Here is a 14,845-nt window from a genome sequence, read left to right as displayed (position 1 = left end):
ATCGGTCAAATTGAAGAAACAACCACCTTTCTGGTATCTACAGATATAAGATAACTCTAATATCCTCGATCTCCTATGTTGGAGGTGAGGAACGCCTACGAAAAACAAGAACAGATAACTCTTTTAATAAAACACGTGTTGGTTTGTTTACTTATTTCTAAGCGAGAATCGAGTGTTTTGAAGGCTTTACAACATTAATTCATACGAAATATTCAAATTGCTGGGAAGAATTATTATTTCCTTTAGTATTTAACTTTAATTACACGTTATTTCATCGTAAACAAACCAACACGTGTTTTCTTCCAAGAGTTATCTTTTCTTATTTAATAGCATAATCCGTAATTCGAATTTATAATTCTGTCAATTTCACAATCGAAATAAGGACACAATCGTCCAAATTGAAGAAACAACAACCTTTCTGGTATCTAAAGATCTAAAACAGCAAAAAAGTATGTTGACAAGAAAAAACATCGTATCAGTAAACCAGTTCATGATAGTGACTTTAAATCTTATGTAGTGTCGACTCATGTCGTTCTAACTCAAAACTATGTCGGAGCAGTTTTTTGTGAACGGAGCGTATCCTAATTAATAAAGTATATACCGTATGATTATTCAGGATTGAAGCGCCAACCGATACTATAAATGGTTGGCAGATATTATGCAAATAACTTTTCTAAAAGTCACAGTATTAAACTGTTTTGAAAGTCCAAACTTTGTGAAACTAGAAACAAGATTTGTTTAGATAAATAAAAGCAGCTTTATTAAAAGCTAATATCATTAATTACAGTTCTTAATTAATATAGATAAGTTGCAATGTATGTTAAATAACTTGCAGTGTGTGCAAAAATACCTGAATAACAAAATACTGTAAACTGTCAAAATCAGCCGTTCACTCGGGGCTCTAATTTGAAACTGACTATATTTTGGGAAAACGTTTGCAGGATCAAGTCAATCAATACACGCTAAGAATAGTACATGTGTACACAAATGTGAAAGTAAACCAAAATGGCCTTCTAGTTGACAAGTAGGAAGGATGCATTAATAACATCTGAATAAGGTTATTATGTTGTTACTATGAAAGATCATTCCGCATAACAAGCAAGTGTAAAAAAGGGAAAATAAGTATTACCTAGTTACGCCGGAAAATATAAAAGAAATGAATGAATGAAGGCTATTACTAAAAATATTACTGTCAATAATCGTGGCACAACACAGATGGTAACGTTTTAATAGTTTGTATAGTCACGAGTCATAAGAAAGCAGACGTGAAATAATTGAAATTAAAACAGTGAAACAACATTTTAAAAAGATTTGATTAAAAGCATCGAAAATAAGCTATCAAATGTCAGTGTTTTTTTCATACATTGCATGATAGTAGCAGAAAAAGGGACATGAAATTTGTGATATGAATGTATTGAAAATATTTGTTCGCTTATTTGTTCTATCTATCCTCAGACACTTCCGCAAAAAGGTTAGGCGGTTGTAATGGTTTCACACTAGATGTATTATTGTCTGAACTTTCGTATTCATCGTGGTTATAAGAAACTGATAAGTATATATTGATGACTTGTACAGAGTAATACAGGTAAAGATAAAATATACCAGACAGTTGAATGCGAGGCTGAGTTATCTTGTGTGAAATTCTCCCATTGTTTACCTGTATCGTTTCATATCAATACACTTATTTGACATCACATAAAGATCTGAATAAACTATTAGTCGTCCAAATCTTAGTCTTCTAGACTTCCAACCACACAACATGAATATAACTATATCTCATACTGTGCTACTTATTCGTGTTCAACTTTTGAAAATTATGGAAAAATGATTAACTATTTTGTTTCAATTTTTTAAAGTTTTTCAGTTTATTTTTGTCCTTTTTGTTAATCAAACCCACGTGGGTTATGAAGTGAGCGTTTGGAAACGAAAACTGTTAAATACATGCACAAAAAAGATTTTTATTTAAACGACAAAACACAATCTTTTGGTCTATTTTAGCTTTTATTATTCAAATAATTGAAACGTTATTTGAATTCAATGTTTCCGTATGTGAACTAATTGTTTGCAAGATGGGATATCATCAGTCCCCTTATAAATGTTTTTGCTGATTGTAAAATACCTTTATCTATGTCACAAGATTAAAAAATTTTATCTACGTATTAAAATACACATTACTACCAAACATCGGTAGTGACATTCTACTGGTAAATTTTCTCATTCAAATGTTCCATGTTTACATTTCTCATTTTTAAGTTAACATTTCTGAATTTCCACTTAACATTTCTGAGTTTCAACTTGACATGGCTCACTGCCAAATCGGTATATACATGTATCACTTCCAAGTTGCAACTCAGAATGTCAAGTTGGCAGTAAGAAATGTCAAACTAGAAATGAAAAATTATCAAAAACTAGAATATCCTCACATGTTTTTTATACATTTCTCAAACTCAGCTGGATTCTGTTGTACTGTTTAGCCTTTTCCGAATTGTAGTAATGTGTTATGTGCACATGAAGTATAAGTTGATTGAAACAAATTGAAAGTATGCATTGATTGCAATAAGAGCTAATCGCAGCATACTTAAATTAGATTTGTTCAAAAGAGAATATTTAGTATAGATGAAAAGTAAGATATGGGTTAAATGATACAGACATACAACTTATCAGTTATTAAAATCATTAAAAATTAATGAAAATGGTTGATTTGAAAACAGGCATTACAATACATAATATAAGTCAATCGTATAGTAGTGAAGCAGTTAGTCATATCGATTAATAGTACTTCACAAGGGACCTCGTTTGTCAATTGTTCTAAGTACCACTTGTATCACTAGCCTGTCAACACTGGGGTTTGAGTTCGAATCACGTACGTTACAGGCGCTCTCGACTCCAATCTTTATTGACAAGGATTGTCAGTTTTCTTACCAAAGGTCGGCGGTTCTCTCTGGGCACTCCGATTTCCTCCACCAATGAAAACTTACCGCCACAAAATAGCACAACAGTGCTGAAAGTGGCGTTTAACAATCGATCAATCCATCATTACATGACCCATCAACTGTGTTTTAATTGTAAGACCATTTACGAGTACTGATATTTTTATTCTCCGTTATGACCAATATTCTATCTTTTAAAGACATTTAATTAAACCTAGCGATATTCAGTCACATTTAGGGTAATGTTTATGTAATGCTATCTACAGGTAGAAAGCAACAGTTGACCAGCATGTACATGTACTGTTCAGATTGTTAATGACATGTGCTGAAATATCTGAATACTGTAAATTCAGAATTTACTGCCTGCATTTTTAATGCAATTTCACTTTGACAGACAAGAATGTGGAATTGTTATGGCGATTATAGGAAAAGTACTATAACTTAAAAATAGTATATCGATGAAAAATTATTTTGAATCTTTAAAGCAGTGCGTAATAATGTCACAAAAGTCATTTGAAATGAACGGCTATAAAATTAGTTACAAAGGTGCTGTCTGATATCTACAGGGTCATGATATTTCATATGAAAGCGAGGCTCGAATCCCCATATGACATTTATTGACCCGTATATGTCGTATTAGGTCACTTGCACACTGTGTAACGAATTTATCTTACCGACTATCTTTCTTCAGAAATCCCTATAAAATAACAATAAAAATTGAAAATGACAATGCGCATTTGTAACGATTTAATCAGATAACAAATAAAATTACGATTTATGGTTCACAAATATATGTATTTTAATAATTGTTGTCTACTGTAATGAGGCCTTCTTCTATTAAAAACACGGTCGGTTACCCTTTTCCTTCTTTTAAGATATCAGGAGATGGCTGTTCAGGAAACTCATACATGTTAAATGGCAATAACAGAATGTTTTCACAATGTTTAGACGATGCTAGTCATGTTTCATTTGAGCTGCAAAAATCACAAAGTGATAAAAATGGCTATAACAGATATGACGACAAAAAACCGCAGGAAGTAATTCTAGACAAACTAAATGACATTTTTGAGTTTCAAATTGAGACGAAATGGGACTATAATTGTGAGTACTTTTATTTCTGCTATATACATGTACTTTGATTATTTAAAGAAAAAGAAAAAGTAAGACTATACGTCAATGATACAGCTACCCATGCACACAAATAACAACTAGAGGTCAACATAGAGTCCTTAACAGCAGAATATATTTGTTTTAAATGTCATGTGTAAATAACCAATGTAAAAGACATGAATTCATACAGAAACTGTAGATGATGTGTAATAATAATAATAATAATAGTAAAAATAATAATAATAATAATAATAATAGTAATGTTAGTAAAGAATAGATATGTTCTGACATAAGTAATGGTGTCGATGGCTTTGTGTCACTACAATGTCATTAACTGTTCAGACTAAGTTCAAATATGATTTACATCTCATTTAGATGGCTTGATTGGTGGAATAACAGGTGGCATTGTTGGGATGTGTGTTCTCACAGGAGTAGGAATCTATTGTTGCCGTAGGAAACGCCAAACAGGAAAATACTGTGGCACATGTCCCACATACAGACCCAAATACTCGAGTAAGTTTTATTATTCCCCTTGCAATCAGTAATGATAGATTTCAAATATGAACACCTGCTCACCGAGATATTTGTCGTATGAAAAATTGGACTTGTATCGAATGTTTATTGACCCTCTTGTATACCATGTTCAACTTTTTACTGTTTAATTTATTTTGATCCGGAATAAGATAAAAATGACTGCCAGTGATTGTCAAACAACTTACCAATCTATCGCTCAGCTAAAAAATACACGAATGTTTGTCTTTCGGTTATTTCTTTTCAGCAACATTTTGGAATGAATGAAAAACAATCGGAAACATATGAAAACATTCTGTGTAATGTTTTCAAAAGTATAGACCAAAATAATTGCATTGGTATAAAACGTACTAACCTAAGAAAATTCAACAAATAACGTTGTTTTTATATCGGGGTACGAACAATGACATTAACCACAGTTTTTCAGATTCAGAAACACACACTCGGATTAGAGTGAAATTTGGTATCACGAGGGCCCTGGAATTTCTTGATATGTATACTCAAATTTTAAAACACATCTTGTATCAACCACCTAAATATAAAATAAGGAGATGATGTGTGATTGCCTATGAGACGACTATCGAGAGGAGACCAAATGACGAAAATATAAACACCTATTTGTCACCGTAATACCTTGAACAATGAGCAAACCCTTTTCCGCGTCTTAAGCATAGTTTGGAAGGTACTTGTGAGTTTTTAAAAGTGGACTTTATAAGATCCATTAGTAAGCAATGGTGACTACAGTAGTTTTTTATGTGATAATGTCAGTCGTTCTTCTTGATAACTTTGCTGGATTGATCTTTATTGTGGGAGTACCTGAGATAATCCTCGGCTTTTAGCTGGCGTCGTGTTTTGTTCAGTTTTTATTGTCTATGTTGTGTTTCGTATACTGTAGTTGGTCATTTGGTTGTTTTATGTTTTTGCCATTGGTATTGTCGGTTTTGTTTCGACTTTTGAGTTTGAATGTTCATTTTTCGCCTCACTTTTCCAAGTTCATGTGGCATCTAAGAATACTCAAGACAAATGCTCATTGAATGGAAAAAGAAAATTAGCGGTAGAATAAGAAGTTTGTTATTTGAAAGCATAACATACAAATGTTTAAATTGAATACATATGAGAAAGAAAAGATAAAAAGCATGGTTGCACAGTAAATTTTTGTTTGCATGTAAAGATTCATTTGTATTATATTGTCTATAAAAACATAATGCAAAATGATTTATCACTTTCTATTCATTTTGTCTTAGATGTACTTGTTTTTTGGATTAATGCAACTGCGTTTATTTTAAAAAGACGATATACTACTACCTCACCTCTGACCTCAGAAAAACGTATTTTAACTGATTTTCATAATTTGTTCATATGTTGTGCTGTTCAACCACTGTCCCAGTTTAGGAAAGAATAAGGCACTCGCAACATGCGTGTGCCTGTCCCAAGTCAGGAGTCTGTTATTCAGTACTTGTCGTTTGATTGCTCAAGGAATTTATGTTAGTGGTTCAGAAAGAGGTTTCGGGGAACACTTAAAAGACCCAGCAATATGACATTGTTTGTAAGGACACTTATGTAATTCGTAAGGTATCCAATACAGTGAAGGAAGATCCAATTCTTCATATTGGTTGAAATTGCAAAGGAATATAGAACAGATCTATAATTATCCAGGATTTCCTCCTTGGCAAGTGTCATGAGTGTATATGTTAAGTTTCCAAGTACATTGTCAATACCTAATTCATTTATCAAACAATTAATGTAATGTAAATTATATACAAAACGATGCTGTTTGGGGCTTTAACTGCAGGGACAATAACATATGTGTCATAGAGGTCCTTTGCAACATTTGGGTCTTCTAATGGTCTACCATACATGCATTTTCTATCGCATACATGGTTATAACAGCACGATCTAACGTTATGATATTAACGAAAGGTGTCTAATATGTTGCTTATCTTCACTCTGAAAGGGGAAAGGATAATATTAAAAAAACACAAAAATATTATTGCCAAACTCTACATACACATATTCACTAATCTAAGTCAATTTCTAATATTCCAATTGTCGTTACCACAATTTTTTCTCTAATGTGACCTACCAAATTAGACACATCACCTGGATTATCACTACAACAACGATTTGTCTACACTAAAAAAACATTAAAGGTAATAACCTTAGCATGCCAGGGCAAAAATTCCGAGTTAAATTACTATACGGAAGGCCTGTAACTGAGATCCAAAGTTGGGGTATGGCGTCCATAAAACCTCCTAACTTTAATTCTTAAAAAATATCTTCGACAAACCTTGTGTCCACACCAGATATAAATGATCGAAAAATAAGGTTGCTCGGGCAAAATCGGCAAAGCTTTTGTAAATACAAGATGTAAAGGCATACCTAAATAAAATGACATCCGTGAGACGCATCGAAATTGAAGGTCTGAAATATAATACTTTGAGTCTCTTTCGCACGCTTCTTTTTTGGCAAACAAAAATGTCGCACGCCAAAAAAAAGAAAAGCAAAATCCGCTGTTTCAAAGGGGCTTTGTTTCAATAGATAAACATGAAGATATGATATAACATCTACAGCGCTTGTCCTGTTGATAATTTTTACCGTTTACAGGTCTCTTCACCCATTTGTAGTTTATGAATAATAATCAAACTTGTAAATAATGATAAACATCACCATTAAAGGGCAATAGCTCCTTTAAAATAAAAATGAATCGTATGTTGATCTTGGCATTTTGAGAATTTCTACCGACTCATATTTTTCTATTCAAAACAGTTAACAAGATAGTAGACATAACTTGTATTTAAACCCTTTGTTCTACTTTTAGCCTAGGCAACCTTGTTGGTTAACAGACGGATTCATCGAAGATGTTTTGTTAAACTAAATACCCTTAGGGTGATTACGGCCAAGTTTGGTTCCATTTGGCCCTGTAGTTTCAGTTTTCCTTAGGGATTCTGGTTGAAAACTGTAGGAGGAGAAGATGGCACAAATTTTTAACCCTTTTTCATCAATTTGGATAAAAAGGACTAAGGTTCGATGTCAAGAAAAACGAAACAAAATTCTCTATACAATTACATAAAATGTGTATCGTCTTTCATAAAATTCGCCAAAAGTTCCTGACAGTGTCTGGAAAAATGAAAAGAAAATCATCAAACAGTTCTAAATAGCAGGTGCACAACTTAGCTTTATGTTCAATACTCCTGTGAAGTTTCAGGGATCTATATTGAAAACTAATAGAGGAGTTGATTAGACAAAACATGGACATTTTTTCATAATTTTTTGCAGAAAAGAGTTAAGTTTCCAAGTCTGATAAAATGAGAAAAAAATCCTTAAACAGTTTAATAATAGCATGTGCATAATTTTAACATATGTGCAATCTCTCTGTGAAGTTTCGGGGATCTAGGTTGCAATCTTTAGAAGAAAATGATTACACAAACTAGTTCCTACTTTTCCCGCCCATCCGCCCGACATCACGTTACCATAAGCCGGTTTTGGACTTACGTCCAAACCAGCCAAAAAAGTGCTACCACATGTATTAAGATTGTAGTCAAAATTCAAACTTCGTCCGACGAATAATTGTCACTGAAGTTTCTGGGAGGAATATTACGGAAAAAGTAAGTATCCAAGTTCATCAGATCTTGTTACTATTCACGTGTTTCAAGTGAAGTGGTCATTGGACTTGGTATCGGTCCGACTATCATTCCCAGGAACGGTGAATGAAAACCGATGCATGCGAGCTATTACAGTAATATACTAGTTCAAAATGTAACAGTTCGCAGGATGACATGTCACCTTACCAGGACACATAATTATGATTCTAGGCCGACCAGTAAAACTCTTCCTTTTAAATACGACGTGCTTAGAAGAGAAGAAGCAAATACCGATTTTAAAGTTTTTGTTCAACCACTGTCCCAGTTTAGGGAAGAATTTGGCACTCGCAACATGCGTGTTCCTGTCCCAAGTCAGGAGTCTGTTATTCAGTACTTGTCGTTTGATTGCTCAAGGAATTTATGTTAGTGGTTCAGAAAGAGGTTTCGGGGAACACTTAAAAGACCCAGCAATATGAGATTGTTTGTAAAAACACTTATGTAATTCGTAAGGTATCCAATACAGTGAAACAAGATCCAATTCTTCATATTGGTTGAAATTGCAAAGGAATATAGAACAGATCTATGATTATCCAGGATTTCCTCCTTGGCAAGTGTCGTGAGTGTATATGTTGAGTTTCCAAGTACATTGTCAATACCTAATTCATTTATCAAGCAATCAAGGTAATGTGAATTATATACAAATTGATGCTGTTTGGGGCGGGCTTTAACTGCAGGAACAATAACATATGTGTCATAGAGGTCCTTTGCAACATTTGGGTCTTCTAGTGGTCTACCATACATGCATTTTCTATCGCATACATGATTATAACAGCACGATCTAACGTTATGATATTAACGAAAGGTGTCTAATGTGTTGCTTATCTTCACTCTGAAAGGGGAAAGCATAATATTAAAAAAAACACAAAAATATTATTGCCAAACTCTACATACATATATTCACAAATCTAAGTCAATTTCTAATATTCCAATTGTCGTTACCACAATTTTTTCTCTAATGTGACCTACCAAATTAGACACATCACCTGGTTTATCACTACAACAACGATTTGTCTACGCTAAAAAAACACATGGACATTTTTTCATAATTTTTTGCAGAAAAGTGTTAAGTTTCCAAGTCTGATAAAATGAGAAAAAAATCCTTAAACAGTTTCATAATAGCAAGTGCATAATTTTAACATGTGTGCAATCTCTCTGTGAAGTTTCGGGGATCTAGGTTGCAATCTTTAGAAGAAAATGATTACACAAACTAGTTCCTACTTTTCCTGCCCATCCGCCCGACATCACGTTACCATAAGCCGGTTTTGGACTTGCGTCAAAACCAGCCAAAAAAGTGCTACCACATGTTTTAAGATTGTAGTCAAAATTCAAACTTCGTCCGACGAATAATTGTCACTGAAGTTTCTGGGAGGAATATTACGGGAAAAGTAAGTATCCAGGTTCATCAGATCTTGTTACTTTTCACGTATTTCAAGTGAAGTGGTCATTGGACTTGGTATCGGTCCGACTATCGTTCCCAGAAACGGTGAATGAAAACCGATGCATGCGAGCTATTACAGTAACATACTAGTTCAAAATGTAACAGTTCGCAGGATGACATGTCACCTTACCTGGACACATAATTATGATTCTGGGCTGACCAGTAAAACTCTTCCTCTTAAATACCACGTGCTTAGAATAGAAGAAGCAAATACCGATTTTAAAGTTTTTTGTTTGACCTGGTTGACTGGAAGAGAGTACACAAAAAATTAGGGAATCTACCTAGAATATTTTCCAAAATCTAGGCTTTTAAAGCAAATAAGCATTTGTATGGATTTCATTATTTACACCAGTTAAGTATCTTCTATTTTATTACTAGAACTTATTTGATTATCATAAATGCAAAATAAATCCTAATAAAAAGAAAAAAGGATTTAAAAAGAATGCAGAAACGGGAACTGAAGCCAGGCTGTCAAAAAATCTTATATTGGCGTATATGTAATGCCTTGTGGAAGTCTATTGCATTTCGTTCTTCTAATGGAATGGTTGTATTTGATTTTTATAAGAAGTTTTAAAAGAGAGGCGAAAGATACCAAAGGGACATTCAAACTCATAAGTCGAAAATAAACTGACAACGCCATGACTAAAAAGGAAAAAGACCAACAGACAAACAATAGTACACAAAACACAACATAGAAAACTAAAGACTAAACACGGACCCCACCAAAAATGGGGCTGATCTCAGGTGCTCCGGAACGGTAAGCGGATCCTGCTCCACATGTGGCACCCGTCGTGTTGCTCATATTACTACAAACCCGGTAATAAGTCTAATTCGGTAGGTCACATTCGTGAAAAGGGGATGGGATTGTAGTTACGACATTAGGAACATATCCGCTATCATCTGTGAAACGGATATTCCATAACGGTCAACCAACTCGTGATAGCGTCCGTAAAATCTACAAGTTATCGAAAGTCTTTGATTTGTATGCATGATTACGTTAAAGTTGTAACAGCCATTGATATATACATCTCTAAGTTGCGCTAAGTATAGATAAATCTATGATTTTAGCACGCTGTTGTTTACAAAGTGAAAGGAGCACGTCATATTAGAAAATATCCTATAACATGTATAATTAGCAAACACATATAGCTAAATCTTTTTTATTGAAATTTCTGAATTGAAAGAAACCACATATTATTTCAAAGTAACTCCGAATAAGAATAATAGTTAAAATCTATTTAAATTGAAATTTCTCAATTGAAAGAAACCTTACAAAATGTCAAATTAAGACTAAAGGAGTAGGTCCACGAAGGGTTAAATTGGTCCTATGATTTTTTTTTAATCAGTCCAAAATACTACAAATTTCACATAAACATAGTTGTGATATAAATATCAAAACAAAATAACTTCATTTTGGCACATGACATTTAAAATGGCAAAGTATTGACTCCTCAAGTATGCATTATTTGTGTTTTAACGTCAGCTTTTGGTCATATTTTCATTTATGTTCATCAGTTGAAAACTTATTAGTGTTTGATGATGTATTTTTAGCATTGGTAAACCAAGTAAAGTTTAGTGAATTTCTCTGGTTGGTAATTATTTTGAAAGTATTAATCATGATAGATCATGTACATTTTATGCAGAACACGTGATTATCAGTAGCAATTTTACAAGCTCCGCCTATGATCCATTTTTTATGACATATAACATATAACATATAAATGTAATTGTGTACCAAAATCTACACAAATTTGTGAAATGTCACTTCTTTTATAGGGGATTCGTTCTCAACCTGGCACAATAGTGAGCCTTTTTCGACGCTAGATACAGACAGGTCGAGCAATAGTGTAAAGGCGTATAAAGGTGGATGGTGGTATACAAACTGCCATGACTCTATTCTGAATGGGTTGTATCTAAATGGATCGCACAAGTCACATGATGATGGTGTTAAAATGGTGACACTGGAAAGGTTACAAGAATTCCCTCAAGAAGACACAAATAATGATTTGACGCCGTCGTTAACGTGATATTATATATCATAACTGGTGGCACTAATTATCAATAGACTTAGAAACAATTGGTGGTTATTGTAACTTGGCGTAAAGAACTACATTAAGACATTTGTGTTCTCGTTTACAATATAATATGAAAAAAAATAACATATATACCAGTCTTTCTAAATCGTATTTCGCAATAACATTTTTGCATTTTCTAGACTCACAATAAACTGGACATTGTACATTTTCGAATGTCGATGCATCGTATCCCACCCCGTCTGGTGTTTCCATTGTGATCATACTTGTGTTAGTTTTATACTTCACAACTTTGACAAATTTTCCCGGACAATGTTAGGTAATTTATTATTTGTATCTATTTTCGACAAACGTTTTGCCGAAAGAATTAGGAACGAATTAAAGTTGTGAGAAGTAGGGTAGCCATACCCCAACTTTGGACCACAGCTGTAGGCCTTCCGTGAATTTACCAATCTTGGCCTTTATACAAGGTAAACCATAGGTCATTGCTTTTCATTTGTATCAAGTGTGATCAAAAGCTTTGCTGTACGTTTTTGTTTACGCATCAAAATTGGGTTAAATATTCAATATCAGGCAATAGCTTTGAACTCTTGGCTGTTAATCTTTCCAATGTAAAACTGACATACAAAAATGTAGATTTACTTTTTTTGATTACATCTTTTTTGCGGTATAAAGTAATTACTTTTCTTCTGATTTTGTTATTCCAGAAAAAACTTGTGTATCCAAAAATTAAAATCTGCGGACAATTGGTAGTTAATGTCTTTACCGTTATCATAATTATTCGAATTTGAACATTCTGTACATTTTGTACTTGACGTTTCAAAATCGATATTTTAATTTTTATTTTCAAATTTTGTGATGCAAGCTGAGCATCATTATACACCTTTTTGCTATGCATACTGCTTTCATTGTAATTTGATATACGTTGATGATTAATAATATTTGTTTCAATATTGATATTAGCAACACAATTCAATTAGAAGTTTTCGGCAAGATTTTTATATTGAAACCCTTTGTCATATTTGTTTTTGTTCTACGCAAACTTTCACAGTTAGTTCCTTCCAGCAAGTAATAAGTAATTCTTATCAATTTAAGCGTGTCGTGAAATACCAAATTGAATTTCCTAGGCTTATCATGATAACACGTCTATTTAGACTCTATTTATTATTTTTACTGCATTACTGATCTCTTGCGATTGAGCATGACACATGTTAAATTCATCAATGTCTATAGATCTACCGATCCATTAATCATTACAAAACGAAACAGTGACAAACATGCGCTTCCACTGTAGTCTCCAACATGTAAGGTGAAGTTTGACTGTATGTTTCTGATATAACTCGTCTTTTATCTCGCATATCTCTGTTCTCCTTCAAGATCCTCCATAAGAATGAACATTTCATATTCGTCTTTTGTGGTAATTTCATGGATTTTAGCATTACCTTAAGGTAAATAAAACAATGAATATGATACGTAACGTGTTATATCGTAAGAAGTATGGTAGTGTGACTTAATGTATTTGTTATTTTATAATAAATACAACATGTACAATACTTTTTCTTGGAAAATTTAGAAAAGTACACCGTTGTTAAAAAGTACAAATATGTTTATGCCGTTGTAAATATTGTTACTTTGCGTTTTTTCACTATGAAAAAGTATTCATATTAAAGCAAAAAGTGCAACGTTAAAAATGTTTGCTGAGATAAATAACCTATAATTGTACTACAAACTGTGTGCTGTCTACTTCTATTATCTGATGTGAAGCAGGATAATAATTTGTCTCACCTAACCAGAATTCTCCAGTCAGGTCACCGAACCCGTTTTTGTACTCGGTCCAGTTCCTAAAGACGTCAACACTTCCAACCTGCCTTCTCTGAAAAACCTGTTATTCCCAATAGATAGTAGTTGGTTAACTTTAGTCACGGGTTTCGTAATCATTGGTAATAAACTAAAGCATAATCATTAATTTTTTTTTTAAACTTTCTAAAGTTTTTTTTAATTATTTTAACATTGTATAGCTAATATCATGAATATAATTAATTGATCGTGTATCGTTTAGTTCCTACTGTTTATTGAACGAAATTACATGTGAAATATGCATGTTAGGCCAAGTACGAATGAAACCCGATTTCTGACTAGAGTTCCACATGAATGGTAAATAATTTTGAAGAGTAAGGTATCTAGATTATCGGAAGTACAATGCCCCTACTCTGGATATGTTGACATTAAAATCTGATGGGATTGACGTCATGATATCCGGGATATCAAGTCGATTTCGAGGAACCAATCCCAAATCCAGGGCTCCGCGATTTTTAATGGCAGGAAAGCTATATCCAATCATAACAGGTGTTATATATGACCATGTCAATCCTATCTACTCTAGAGTTCCACTTGGCCTTAGTTGATGAATAATTGGATTTAAAAGGGAACTTAAACAAATAGCCCAAAACACTGAATATATAGATATAAAATGATTAAGAACCAGAGATCAGTTGAAAGCTGTTTCAACCTTCGAGTAAACTACAACTGTACACTTTCGATAAGAGCTGAAATAAAAATATGAGGAAAATACAAGATTGCTTAGTACTAAGATTTTAAAAAGCAAACTACTTTCGATTTACACAATGTCACTTCTGGTTTACCATTTTGAAGGTGACATTCATTTAATCATTTGTGAAAGACTTCATGATTATATCATACGTTCTTTTTTTGTACTTTTACATTTCAGTGGCAAAAAAAAATATCAGATGCATGCATAGACGGAAGACGCTTACCCTGACGGCGCACCAGTCTCGCTCCTTTTGAAGTTCATGCAATAGCCTTATATTTTTGTTTTGTTACCTTGATTGGTGTTACCTTAATGAACTTGTAAAATATGACCATTGGTAAACTACTGATGTCTACAATTCAAAATTGCTTCAGTCTACAATAGGCTTATTTAGGATATAACAATAGACCACTTTCGAGTTATATCCTTCACCGGATTTTGTGCGCCTTTGTGACGTCATTTACCAGATAGAGGGGATCGCCTGAATCCCTGCTCTATTTAAGTTCATCAAGCGTCTCTGCGATCGTCATTATGCAGAATAAACTAGAAATAATATTTGTTTCGTAAGTACTTAATCACAATTCCCTAATGACAGCAGTGCTGAATATCAATTA

The 14,845-nt window shown here is 33.3% G+C and overlaps 1 protein-coding gene across 1 annotated transcript in view; it reads left to right on the top strand.

Annotated features, from left to right (window-relative positions):
• Positions 1-961: 961 nt before the first annotated feature.
• Positions 962-14,845, top strand: part of LOC127718263 (uncharacterized) — a 29,111-nt gene continuing 15,227 nt past the window's right edge. Inside the window, exon 1 of the mRNA XM_052224267.1 lies at positions 962-1,057. The gene's annotated coding sequence lies outside the window, so the exon portion shown is untranslated. The remainder of the gene's footprint in view (positions 1,058-14,845) is intronic.

The sequence above is a fragment of the Mytilus californianus genome, unplaced genomic scaffold, assembly GCF_021869535.1.
Source record: "Mytilus californianus isolate M0D057914Y unplaced genomic scaffold, xbMytCali1.0.p SCAF_10, whole genome shotgun sequence".
Taxonomy (NCBI): domain Eukaryota; kingdom Metazoa; phylum Mollusca; class Bivalvia; order Mytilida; family Mytilidae; genus Mytilus; species Mytilus californianus.
This window is presented reverse-complemented; position numbering and strand designations above follow the sequence as displayed.